This window comes from Cyprinodon tularosa, unplaced genomic scaffold (genome assembly GCF_016077235.1).
Source record: "Cyprinodon tularosa strain WSP-4 unplaced genomic scaffold, ASM1607723v1 ctg404, whole genome shotgun sequence".
Classification (NCBI taxonomy): domain Eukaryota; kingdom Metazoa; phylum Chordata; class Actinopteri; order Cyprinodontiformes; family Cyprinodontidae; genus Cyprinodon; species Cyprinodon tularosa.
Window position 1 is genome coordinate 1,232,851 of NW_024039124.1, and position 14,818 is coordinate 1,247,668.

Consider the following 14,818-nt stretch of genomic DNA (forward strand, 5'->3'; position numbering starts at 1 on the left):
TAAATGGGGACACATATAAATATGTACTTCTTTCTGCTCTATTCATGATTTTTTTTTTCTTTTAAATGAGCTAGTCCTATGTATGATTGAATAAATGAAAAAAAAAAAAAAACTGTCCAACACCACCAAAATTCATTCCACTGTGTTTGGTCTCTGCCGTGACGTGTTGTCATGGTCCTGGCCCTGGAGGCTTGATTGCTTATTCCACCCCACTGTTTGGCTCTGCCTGTTCTCTCAACATTGCTTATCCCTTCCACCTGGTTCCAGCCCCTATATATACCTGTTTGGTTTCAAGCTTCCAGTGCCAGATTATTCTAGTTTTGCTTCGCCCCTGTCTGCTCAATTAGTCTGATCGGCTCTGGACTGTGTATTGGATGCAACTGGCTTACCGAACCTGGACTGTTTTCCTGACCACAGCTTGGATTCCCTCATTGGTACCTCATCGGCTCTGATCATCTGGTAAACAAACTTGGTTGAGGTTCGACTTCGGCTTGGATCTTATAGCGGAGGACCATCTTCTTCACCGATTCCTCTCCTCTCTCTGGGATCGGACTGAACTCTGAACCAGGTCAGTGACTTTAGCTCTTGACTGTTACCAGCCATCCATTCTTAGTCATTGACCTGAGTCTCTGTTTCCACAGAGGATCCGTTTAATCCGCCGCTGCTGATGCGCCGCCGCACGCTGCTTTTTAATAAAGTCTGTAACTCTTCCAGCTCTGTCTGAATATTGGGTCCAAGGTTTAGAGCTTCCTGACACCTGTCCAGTTTGGGGGTCACACCTGAAGTAAAACTTCTGCTGGTATACGAAGCCCCCTGACCACAAGAGGTAAACAGAAAGTATTCATTAATAAATAAGAGTAAAAAAAATAAGATATTATTCATACAAGACTGAACAACAAACACATGCTCCTTAAACCAATTTGATCCTCATAACAATAACCACACAAAAAAAGAAACGTGTACAAAAAAAACTAGAAATTTGCTCAAACGGGATTGAAGTGTAAATACAGGTGCTGGTCATAAAATTAGAATATCATGAAAAAGTAGATTGATTTCAGTAATTCCATTTAAAAAGTGAAACTTGTATATTATATTCATACATTACATACAAACTCATATATTTCAGATGTTTATTTTGTTTAATTTTGATGATTACAAATGACAACAAATGAAAATCTCAAATTCATCATATCAGAAAATTAGAATATTGTGAAAAGGTTCAAAATTGATGGCCCCTGGTGCCACACTCTAATCAGCTAATTAACTCAAACCACCTGCAAAAGCCTTTAAATGGTCTTTCAGTCTAGTTCTATAGGCTACACAATCATGGGGAAGACTGCTGACTTGACAGTTGTCCAAAAGACAACCATCGACACCTTGCACAAGGAGGGCAAGACACAAAAGGTCATCGCTAAAGAGGCTGGCTGTTCACAGAGCTCAGTGTCCAAGCACATTAATAAGAGAGGCGAAGGGAAGGAAAAGATGTGGTCGAAAAAAGTGTACAAGCAAGAGAGATAACCGCACCCTGGAGAGGATTGTGAAACAAAACCCATTCAAAAATGTGGGGGAGATTCACAAAGAGTGGACTGCAGCTGGAGTGAGTGCTTCAAGAACCACCACACACAGACGTATGAAAGACATGGGTTTCTGCTGTCGCATTCCTTGTGTCAAGCCACTCTTGAACCACAGACAGCGTCAGAAGCGTCTTGCCTGGGCTAAAGAGAAACAGGACTGGACTGCTGGTGAGTGGTCCAAAGTCATGTTCTCTGATGAAAGTAAATTTTGCATTTCCTTTGGAAATCAAGGTCCCAGAGTCTGGAGGAAAAGAAGAGAGGCACTTCATCCACGTTGCTTGAAGTCCAGTGTAAAGTTTCCACAGTCAGTGATGGTTTGGGGTGCCATGTCATCTGCTGGTGTTGGTCCATTGTGTTTTCTGAGGTCCAGGGTCAACGCAGCCACATACCAGGAAGTTTTAGAGCACTTCATGCTTCCTGCAGCTGACCAACTTTTTGGAGATGCAGATTTCATTTTCCAACAGGACTTGGCACCTGCACACAGTGCCAAAGCTACCAGTACCTGGTTGAAGGACCATGGTATCCCTGTTCTTAATTGGCCAGCAAACTCTCCTGACCTTAACCCCATAGAAAATCTATGGGGTATTGTGAAGAAGAAGATGCAATACACCAGACCCAACAATTCAGAAGAGCTAAAAGCCACTATTAGAGCAACCTGGGCTATCATAACACCTGAGCAGTGCCACAGACTGATCGACTCCATGCCACGCCGCATTGCTGCAGTAATACAGGCCAAAGGAGGCCCAACTAAATACTGAGTGCTGTACATGCTCATACTTTTCATGTTCATACTTTTCAGTTGGCCAACATTTCTATAAATCCTTTGTTTTTATTGGTCTTCAGTAATATTCTAATTTTCTGATATGATGAATTTGAGATTTTCATTTGTTGTCATTTGTAATCATCAAAATTAAACAAAATAAACATCTGAAATATATGAGTTTGTATGTAATGTATGAATATAATATACAAGTTTCACTTTTTAAATGGAATTACTGAAATCAATCTATTTTTTCATGATATTCTAATTTTATGACCAGCACCTGTATATTACAGTATTAAATAAACAATTATTAATTCTTTTCTTAAAAGCAATATTTTGTTTTTGCTATGTAGTACAATTTGTATCCCTTAAATCCTGAGGGAGGGAATGAAAGCAGAAACGTATGGAGTTCTTTATGAGTAAAAAGTGAGCTTAATGAATATAGTGGTTATTTTCAAATCCGCATCAGTACTAGACTGTAGTAAAGTTGGCAATATATTCACAGATTGGGCAATTAATAACTCGTCAGCGGAGGATTTCTTCTGCAAAACAGATGCATCTCCGCAACCACAGACAGGCAGAACTGAGCTACAACTGTGGTTTCCTCAAAATGACTCTCCTATTGCGCTGGGAGAATAACATTGGACCCTATTCAGAGCAAGCTCCTCTGCAAATGCTGCAAGTTGCAACACCATGAAAAAAATCGGAGAGAAATATTCAAAAGCTTCACCAAGGAGAGGTAGATTATAATCTAATTAATTTCATTTATATCTCATGTCTTTCAAACCACATTTATTGGATTTGAAAATAATACTTTTTTGAAGAATTTCCCAAAGCCTAAATGACAAATGGCACCTCTATTTTATTATTAGTAGTGCCACCAAACTTGTAGGATGCATAACCTCATCTGAATCATACTACAACTATTACTTATACCTCAATTTTACTTATATAATTTAAATTATCAACAACTACACTATTTTAAACTGTAGTCCCACCAAAATCACTGTATACATCATTCGCACCCTCCTGGTGATACTGCAAATGTTATATCAATTAAACACTTTTTCATATTTTTGGGTATTACTTGTGGGGATAAATAATCAATAACTCAACCATTATGAACTGTACCTTCACTAAAATCACGGTACATATCATTCACGCCCTCCTGGTGATGCTAAACAATGGAGCATAATTCCTTTTTTCGTAAAATAAAAAGCTAAATGATGTATCTATCTTTCTCAGTGAAAGAGCCATTAACAAGTGGTGCAACTAAAGACATTTGACGTTTTGTAGGATGCATATATCAAATGGACCATCAAGCTATTTTTCATTTATTCAACGATAAAAACACACTAAAAAATAAAACATTAAACAACAAAAACACACTGAGTGAAATCCAGTCACTCAAAATATTTATGAATAAATGAATAGGGCAAAAGAAACAGGTCTTGAGTATTTACAGCTCGCATCTTTCTGTACATTAGGTAATTTCACATTTAGATGAAAAACAGATTAAGGTAATTGGTTACTTTTGTATACACAATTGTTTTACTTTTGAGTTTATTACAGTGTAAAAAAAAAAAGATTTATTTCAGTTACACACATTTCCAAGCACAGCTGTTTTGTTGCATATTTTGTTTTACATCAGGTTCCCATGCATTTTAAAAGGGTACTACTATTATTGTGGCAGTAGTGAAATTCAGTACACCTAAACATTTTTCCTATTTCTGTTAAGAGTTTGCCAAACTTACCAACAGCCTCATCACTCAGAGCTGTTGCACATCTCACAAAACCAAGGGGTATCTTCAGTCTGGATTTGTGCTGCTGTCATTCCATCTTGTACAAGTTCCACACTGAACCTACATAGGGATAAAAACATTAAACATATATAAAAAAGCTAACATTAGCAAATCACTAATGTAAAAATTGAGGTATACGAAGTAACCCAATCAGTTGACAAACAGTTTTATCATTATGGATTATGAAAAGCTGAAAAACACTTAATTCAATCATTATGCAACAGCTATATGCATAGTAAAATAAAGAGAAAGGATTACTTGCATATAACCAAGGAAAGATTGTGTTGGTAAACTGGCAAAGTACTCCAAAGGCAAAAAGATGTCATTCTCCATAGGTTCTGCAGTAAAGACTGAAATCTGCTCTTTCAAGTGGAGCTTAATTGACAGTGGCTTCTGATTGGATGGTAAGAGGCCACACACTTTATTTCTGCAACAGGTTGGTCAAGTCTTTATGTTTAAAATATGCAACATGAATAAACAAAATAAACATCACCAAGAAGGTACAAATGATGTTTACAGAGGTTTTGGTGAGGCTAGAGATCATAATAGTGTAGTTATTGATTATTTATCCAAATAAAAATTCCCCAAAAATATGAAAAAGTATTTTATTGATATAATACCAGTTGTAGTATCACCAGGATGGTGTGAATGGTGCATACAATGATTTTGGTGGGGCTACAGTTCCTAACAGTGTAGTTATTGATATTTATATGCCTATAATAATAAAAAAAGGCTTTAGCACATTTTTGTAAAATAATAGTTGTTGTATGAACTAGATGAGGTTATCTGTGTGCTACAAATTTGGTGGCACTTTAATGATCTATAGTGTAATTATTGGCTATTATATGCTCATAATAACAATTAAATAATAATAAAAACATAGATATCAGCACATTTTCCCAAAGTAAGAGTTATAGTATGATCTAGATGGTCAGGGTTTGGGTTGAGGTTTGAGGACCCAAATGCAGAGGCAGGGAGGCAGAGGTGAGTTTCTTATAGATGTAATGAGTGATCACAGGTAGCAAAAACAGGAATCCAAAAATCCAATTTAAAAATGTTAAACCAAACAGGAATCCAAAAATAATCAAAAAATCCAACATAAAAATTAAACACAAACCAGAACCATGGAGAAATTAGGGAAAACAATCATGATAAAACGAGGAACCAGCACTGAGGAACTGCACAGGTAGAGTATTTATGGGTGACTGAACAAAGAGAGGACTAACCAGCAGTTTGGGAGTAGGTGTGAAGAAAACAGTCTAAGGAGCCAAGGAAAGAGGAGACTGACACAAGAGGGCAACAGAGGGCAACAAATAAAAACCTGAGAACTGAAATATAACCAGAAAACACAACAAAATAAGAATTAAACCAATAAAACAAGAAAACATGGAGCAAAGTTAAACTGAATGCTCAACAGAAAACAAAACAGAACCAAGACAAGTTTTGTGGCACTACCATGATCTATTTATTGATAATAATATGCTTATAATAACAAAGGAATAATCTTAAAAAAAAGAGTTTAGCACATTTCCCCAAACTAGTAGAAGCGTTGTAGCATGATCCAGATGAAGTTATCTATGTATCCTACAAGTGTGGAGGCACTACAATGATCTAGTGTAGTCATTGCTCATTTTATACTTATTCTAATAATAAAATATAGGTGCCATTTATCATTCACAGAAATGTATTATTTTCAAATTCAATAAATGTGATATGAAATACATGAGATGAGACACACATGAAAAGAATTTGATAATAATCCGCCTCTCCTTGGTGACGCTTTAGAATATTTCTCTTTGCAACTTGCAGACGGCCCCTAAGCTTTGCAGAGGAGCTTGGTCTGCATTGGGTCTAATGTAAATCTCCCGGCGTGATAGGAGACACGTTTTGAGGTAACTAGGGTTGTAGCTCATTGGCTGCCTGGCTGTGGTTGCAGAGAGGTGTCTGTTTTGTAGAAAAAAATCATCCGCCGACGAGTTATTAATCCAGAAAAGCCCAATCTGAGAATATATTACCAACTTTTTTTTTTTGAGTGCAAACTCTCTGAAGGTAAGTCTCTTCAGTCTTTATTATAGTTTATGCATTGGTTAATGATGTCGGAAACCCTTCCACTGACAGGCTCACATGTGAAGATGAAACATCAAAGCTTTGATTTAACAGATAGATGTTTTTTTGCACCTGTTTGATAGTTAATTTTGTAAGTGTCTCACAACATGTTTATTTAATGGGGCTTTTCTGCTTTGTCAAGGCTTTCTGCATCTGCTTTACCTTTCAGGGACAGTTTAAATAAGATAAATATGATAGTATTTTACTTTAGTCAGAGGCAGAAATGTATTCCAACAGAGTGGAGCTGTCTTCCCAACTTTTTTTTTTTTATCAATTTACAGCGCAAAATAGGCGCAAATTTACATATAGCCTTAGAGCACATTTCCAATGTCTTATGCAGGGATTCAAGTATTCCGGCTCGCAGTGACCAGATTTCCAGGGACAGTCCCCGTTTTGGACCACCTGTCCCTGGAAATGTCCCTGATTTTACAGTTTTATAAATGAAGGGGAAACTTTGCATATTTTCTACTGTTATTACGGTAGAAAGAGCGCGCGAGCATGCTGAGCCCAGAAACAGCTGTGGACGTATAGATTAGGAGCAGAAGGCACCTATTTTAAAACAGACGAGAAAGTTCATTATCACAGCCGGGAGGAAGCAGCTACACTTCGTTACCCCAAAATCCCACATCCTCTGTCACCGCTGCGCTCCAGACCGTCTGCGCAAAGCAAAACCTGCAGCGCAGTGGCGTAACTATCGGTAAGCAGAGACTGCAGCTGCTTAGGGGCCACCGACTTCTTAGGGGCCCCGTCACTGACACCTGGTGGGTATCCGCATGGGCGTAGGTTTGCATAGGGACCATAGGGACAAGTCCCTACCAAAACTTTGGACGGACCTACCTGTCCCTACCAACAATTAGTTGTGAATACCATGTTTATAATTTACAATACAGCGTTGTTGCAGCAGTAGAGGAGTTCTGCATTGGGGAATATTGACAGACGAAAACATGTTTAATCTAAAATGGAAGATGTTTATTTATTAATGTTTTTTACAATTTTGGTATAATTCTTGCTCTTAATTGGTCGCACTGTGAGCTAAAGACATCTTTTAGAGTCTCGATACTCCATAATGATCAATCGATTACTAAATTTGTTGACATTATTTCTATTATTGATTAATCCAATGAATTGTTTCAGCCATAAATAAAATACATGAAATGGGTTAAAAAGAGCAACTACAGCCTAGATGTAGAGCTTGTAGAGTGAAGTTAATTTATTAAATGCTCAGTGTCAGTCCCTCTTCTATTTCCAGTGCTCATGTAAATACAATACATTTATTTGGCGTCCCTTGAATCTATTATTTTGTTTTGTTTTAATGATACAAAGAGAACATTTAAAAGATAAGAGTGGGGTTTACCTCTGTTTAGCTCTGCACAATTCTATATCTTCAAAAAAAAGTATAAATCCACATATAACAAACATATTTAGACTATAATCTGTTAAATAGGCACAGATTTACCTACTGTCTTAGGTAATTTCAAATGCAAACCTTTTCAAAGTGGAATAAAGTCCTATTTCCTCATTCATCAGAGCCAGTAAACAGCATCTAGTGTGTGTAGTGCTTATAAAATTTGTATAAATGTAGCAAGAAATGCTCCTTTTCTCTTTAAACGAAATACACCCTGATTTTCATGTCAAGCATAAAAAAACGAGCATGTACATTTTTGCATAGGACCAATGACATCAGACCAACAGTGTCGCTACCAAAGTTGAAATCAAACCTACGCCCTTGGGTATCCGTCATGTTGTGAAATCTGTTTGCAGATGTAATGGTGCAGGAAAAAAAAAATAAAAAAATAAAAAATAAATATATATATATATATATATTAGTGCTGTCAAAATTATCGCGTTATTAACGCGTTAACGTGAGGCCATTTTAACGGCGATAATTTTTTTAACGTGAGATTAACGCTATGTGGTTTTATGGTACAATTTTCCAAGTACATCCCGCTGCAGCCTGCGAGAAGGCGGGGCTATTTTCCCCCAGTGTATGCATTTCTCATAGGCTTCGAGAGCGGAGCTCCTCAAGGGAAAAAGACGCTCATACACTGGGTGACGCTAGTGCCTTTTCTTTAAGCCCCACCACCAACAAACAAGTTGAGTGTCTGGTAACTAGTAGCAACCTGAAATACGCTGAGAAAACAGATTACTGAGGTGAAATGGAATCTGCAACGGCACTCTTGCCGTCTGTGTACGCCACAGGTCAGTATCGCGTGTGTGTGTGTGGGTGGGTGTGTCTGTGTGTGGGTGGGTGGGTGTGTGTGTGTGTGTTCTCATTTTTGTTAAGAGTCTGAAAAGTAACTTTCTAGAGCATAGACTACCTCCATCTAGTGATGTCGGTCTATTGATTTTGATGTATTGATTGAAAATTGTTCATTATTATCTTGGTTAATCAACATCTAATGTTAACTGTACTACATTTTATAGCAGTAGGGTAAAATGCTTGTCTTTGTTCAAAAGACTGTATTAACTGTAAAGACTGTCTTTTACATCAGCCTGTTTTCAGGGCCTTTTTTTTTGCCTACATATTTGTTATTTTTTGCTACATGCCTCCCCATCTTCTTGCCATATGTTTCTATGGCATAAATCAGTGTCTGTGACCTGTTCTCATTAAAAAAAAAAAACATTGGCACAAACCTAGCCTGTATGTATTTTTTTGTATGTCATCGAGAGTATTTAAATGATTTTCAATCAGGAAAAAAATGTGCGATTAAAATTCGATTAATCGCGAGTTAACTTAGGCATTGATGCGATTAATCACGATTAAAATTTTTTTATCGATTGACAGCACTAATATATATATATATATATATATATATATATATATATATATATATATATATATATATATATATATATATATATATATATATATATATATATATATATATATATATATATATACATATATATATATATATATATATATATATATATATATATGTGTATATATATATATATATATATATATATATATATATATACATATATATATATATATATATATGTATATATATATATATATATATATATATATATATATGTGTATATATATATATATATATATATATATATATATATATATATATATATATGTATATATATATGTATATATATATGTATATATATATATATATATATATGTATATATATATGTATATATATATATATATATATATATATAGTTATCAAAGGAGTAAGACAGTGTTGTTATCTCAAGTAAGAAAATATCGACCTTTTTTCCAAGTTTACTTGGAAAAAAGCAAGCAATGTTAGGGACAGAGCTAGTGAATATGAGGAGAAAGTTGTCAAATACTTTTATTCACATCAACATAGATGGCACATGGCGTGCACATGGCGTCTCTCTCACTCTCTCTCATACCAACTTTCATGTCAGGCTACTGTCAGAGCCACTAGTCCTACAAAAACTCAAAAGGTAAATACATGGCTAAACATTGATGAGGAACAGATGTAGAGAAAGAAAAACTGGTGTGTGAAACCACCGCATTCTCTCTTTGCAAGGACAAAGCAGAAAAAGAAGTCCATATATCTTAACCAAACCATGATAACCATTCTAGGCAGATGGCATTCTTTCTTACAAAATGTAAGACAGATTACAAAATAATCTAAAGCATACAGGTCTTTCTGATGAATAAAACTAATATATGAACACACAATTTTTCATTAAATGTGAATTTTGACAGGCTTAGTTGCAAGGTTTGTTTGGTGTTCATTTTATTATCTGTTTTCCTTTCATCAACTCATCCCACTGTTTCTTCTTTCTCTTTACCACACCCCACTCTTGATGCTCTCCAAACGCAGGTGTGATGAGTAGTGGAACAGACCACGAGGGAGGGGGAACCCAAAAGGGAAAGGACACAGGTCCATGATTTTTTTTAATCAAATATATTTGTTTCATGTTGTGGATATTTAATAAATATCTTTGTATATTTATATTGATTTATGTATGTGTGTGTGTGTGTGTGTTTTCGGGATTTAAAGGCTCTTGTGGGGACGAACGACTTGTCCCCATGAGGAAAGCTTCTTTTTTGGGATTGGGGTTAGGCTAAGGACTAAGGTGTGAATTAAATTTAGTTAGGGTACAGGGCTAAGTATGTGTTGGTAATGGTTAGACTATAGAAGTGAGTGGGAACTGAATGGAAGTCAAAGGAAAGTCCCCACAAAGATAGTGTGACACAACATGTGTATGTGTGTCTCTGTGATCAAAGTCACTGTTCAAAACATGAGTTGTCTGCCAGTCCTGTAGCCCGTTTTTTTGCACATTTCAGTTCATTTGATGTCTACTGATAATAATCCCAATTATTGCCAATCCTTCCTTTGAGGAAGGATTGGCAGTTCCTACAAGATGAAAGCATTGAAGCTATGGACTGTCCTACTCGTTCCCCAAACCATCCACCACCTCATCAAAAGCATGCCCAGGCATTGTTGGGAGGTCATACAGGCACACACAATACTGAGCCTCATTTTGACCTGTTTTAAGGATATTATATATATGTATATATATATATATATATATATATATATATATATATATATATATATATATATATATAGACTGCTGGAGATAGGCACCAGCACCCCTCGCGACCCCAATTGGGACAACGTGTAAGATAATGGATGGATGGATGGATATATATATATATATATATATATATACATACATGTGTGTATCTGAGTTAGATTCTCGGCCCGGGGTCTTTCTGGAGTTTGCATGTTCTCCCTGAGCATGCGTGGGTTCTCTTCGGGTACTCCGGCTTCCTCCCACAGTCCAAAAACATGACTGTTAGGTTAATCGGCTTCTCTAAAGTCCCTTTAGGTGTGAGTGTGTGTGTGTGAATGGTTGTTTTGGCTCTGCGTTGCCCTGCGATGGACTGGTGACCTGTCCAGGGTGTATCCCGCCTCTCGCCCCTTGACAGCTGGAGATAGGCACCAGCACCCCATTTGGGATTAAGCTGATGTATGTAGATGTGTGTGTATATATGTATATATACATTTGTATGTATGTATGTATGTATGTGTATGTGTGTGTGTGTATATGTATTTAAATACATACAAGGTTTGCTATAGAGTTGTTTTAAGTGGATTATTGTTAGCACACAATTTTTTCTAAGTCAAGGCCCAACATACTGTGTTTGGCAAAAGGATCTGTGTCCTAGAAACAGACTCCCTACCCTTACTTTGACCTCAAATGAATCTCATGAGATAAGTTAAAAAACAATTCTAAGCTCCAGAAACCAAGGAAGGTTTAACCATGTTTTGGTATCAGAAATCTAAAGAATAAGAATTTATTTTAAGTGTTAAATTGCAAACTCTAAACTCAAATCCCTTTTTTAAATTTTGATTATTTTTGAAATGCTGTATTGGAAAAATGCTTGTCTCTCATTCTAGCGTACATCAAGACCAAGGAAGGAAAATATTTCACATGCCGTCCTCACAAAGGAGAAGTGAAGCTGTTTGCATGTGACACGCAAGAAGGAGGTAAAGATGCCAAGAATCAAATATAATTATAATAATAATCAAAATTACTACAAACACGTATATGGATAATCCTATTAGTATATTTTTCATAAATCAAAATAGCTACATTGGTTGTGTATTGATTGTGACTTTAAAAGTAATTTAAAGCAGAACAATTTATCGAAAGTCAGGACAAAAAACAGATTTCACGCAAGAGATTTCGCAAGACCAAATTAGAAGGAAAATTATGTTATATACTACTTTAAAGCTTAAGAAACCAATAAATGACTAATTCAGTCAAAAGTATTATTTTTACTTCTGTTTTTAGGAACTCTTTGTGAAATAATGTCACGTGTGAAAAAACAGAGAAACCAAATGGCTCTTCAATTTCGGTATAAAGATATATCTTATGGCTTGAAGGTGGAAAGAAACAATATTAAGGTAAGCTTGCAAGCACATACTTAAACATATAACAGCAGCCAAAGCAGAATTTTCTGGGATTTACTGGGCTTCAATTGACTACAGACTTATCTCTGAGTCATTAATACATATACAACAGCTCGTACAGGCAAGAAAAGGCAAGTTTAATGTGTAGCACAATTCAGTTCATGGACAACTGCTTTATATGAATAAGATAATAAAGTAGAAGAACAGAATAAGAACAAATAAAGATAAAAAAATGTGTAAAACAAATAAAACAATTGGACCAAAACTTATAATAACTTCAAAAGTCGAAAGCAGCTTTAAACAATTGGATTTTTAACTTTGATTTTAAAGAACTCAGGTTTTCAGCACTTTTACAGTCCTCTGGGAGTTTTTTCCCCCCCAAATAAGTGGAGTTAAGGAAACGGAAAGTTAAACATACCTCTGTTCAAATGTCACGTTTCTGTATCCCACTTCCTGTGGGTGGCCAAACACTTGACGAAACTGACACAGGAGGAGACCTGTCACGGCCATCTACCTTTTCTGTTGCGTTGAACTTTGGTGGCAGTTCTTATGAAGCTGTACATGCATGCCTTAGAAGATGCAGTGCAGAGCACAGCTTCACCAAGCTTACAGGTATAAAAAGGGGGGAGCTCAAGCTGCAGCCAATGTGTTTATTTCATTTTGAAACTAGTTTAAAACAGCTAACTCACCTGTATAGATTCTTCCATGGCAGGAAGTCTGTCAAGGACAATTGCTATTTTACTAATAAAAGTAAACAGGTTTAAGTTTCAAACATGTAATGTGATCAGCTTAGAGGGATGATGGTGGCTATCGCTAAGGATGGGGTTCATCCTCTAACCTGTATTTTGCTGGATCAAGCCCCTGCTTGTTATGTCCTTCGGCAAGACATTTTAGCTATGTTGCCAGGTTTTGGTGGTCAGTGGGCCCAAAGCCAATAATCAAACGCCACTCTCTATAAGTCTGCCTCAGGGCAGCTGTGGCTATAAAATACCTGGCCACCATCAGCATGTAAAAATATGTGTCAGTGCCTGAATGTAGTTTAAAGCACATTTTGGGTCCTTCTTAAGGCTGCAACTAACGATTATTGCAAATTGATTAATCTGTTGATTAGTTTTTCAATTAATCGATTAATAATCTGATAGCCAAAGATTCCTTAAAGAATATATTTTTTAATTAAATTAAACCAGATAACCTCAAACTTTTCCACTTGAGGAGTTCTGGATAGATCATATTGACAGACAAAAATGTTGTTGTTTTTTTTACCGTAAGCACAAATGTTTATATATATATATATATATATATATATATATATATATATATATATATATATACTGTATTTTCGCGACTATAAGGCGCATATAAACGTCTTTTTTTTCCCCTCAAAATGTGCAGCACGCCCTATAGTGCGGTGTGCCCTATGTGTGTTGTTACTGCGGATGTTGTTGAGACCACCGTGAGAACGTTAAAGGGGGAAGTGTGCGAGTGGATTGTGTGTTTTGCTTGGCTCCCACGCAAATTGACAGAAACTGCCGCCTATGGTGATTTTTAAGAGAAAGACTTTGCCTAAAGAGACTTTTCCAGCTGGCAAATGAAAAGGGCTGGATGGATTAGGAGATGATGAAAGAGTGGCTTAGGCAGGTGTATGTAAGGAGACCAGGTGGTTTTTTCCACGCATCACCATCGCTGTTAATCTGTGACTCCATGCGTCTCACAGCCGATGTGAAAAACAAGGTGAAATAAATGAACGCTGTGCTTGCTGTTATTCCGGGAGGTCTGACAAGGGAACTTCAACCGCTCGACATCGGTGTGAACCGGCCGTTCAAAGTAAGGCTGCGAGCGGCGTGGCAGCGATGGATGACAGACGGAGACCACAGTTTCACGAAAAGTGGAAGGCAGCGCCGGGCAAGTTACGCCACAGTTTGCGGATGGATTGTTGATGTTTGGGCTAACGTGTCTGCTGGCTCTGTTGTTCGAGCTTTCGCAAAAGCCGGCATCATTTCGGAGGAGCCGCCCGGCACGGAAAGTGACTCTGACAGCGAAGAAGGGAAAATTGGCATGTCTGATTTAGCGCAGCTGTTTAATTCAGAAACAGAGGATGATGACTTCGATGGGTTTGATTAATACTTTGTAATAAATACATGAATAATGCACAAACATACTCAGTTTTGCTCCCACTCTATTTTTAAATACGCAGTAGAGGTATTTAAACGTAGGAGAGGATATGTACTGGTATATAAAACCCGCGCCCTATATTCCAGTGCGCCTTATGTGTGTGTTAAATACAGTAATGGCACACATAACTGAGACTGCGCTTTTTAGTACGGTGCGCCTTATGGTCATGAAAATACGACATATATATATATATATATATATATATATATATATATATATATATATATATATATATATATATATATATATATAAATATTTTTTTTTTTTTACAGTTTTAAGAGCAAGAGCGCCTGGATTTAAATCCTGGACGAGCCCCGAATTTTTATGCCCTAACTCAAAGGCAATAACAATGGCAAGACACATGTATATGAATTCTAAAATATGAAGATATTTTAATCATGCCAAGGTTAAAATCCAAGCTCTCATTATAAATAACGAAAGTAAGGGAAATGGTGTATGTTGTGCATAAGTCGAGAAT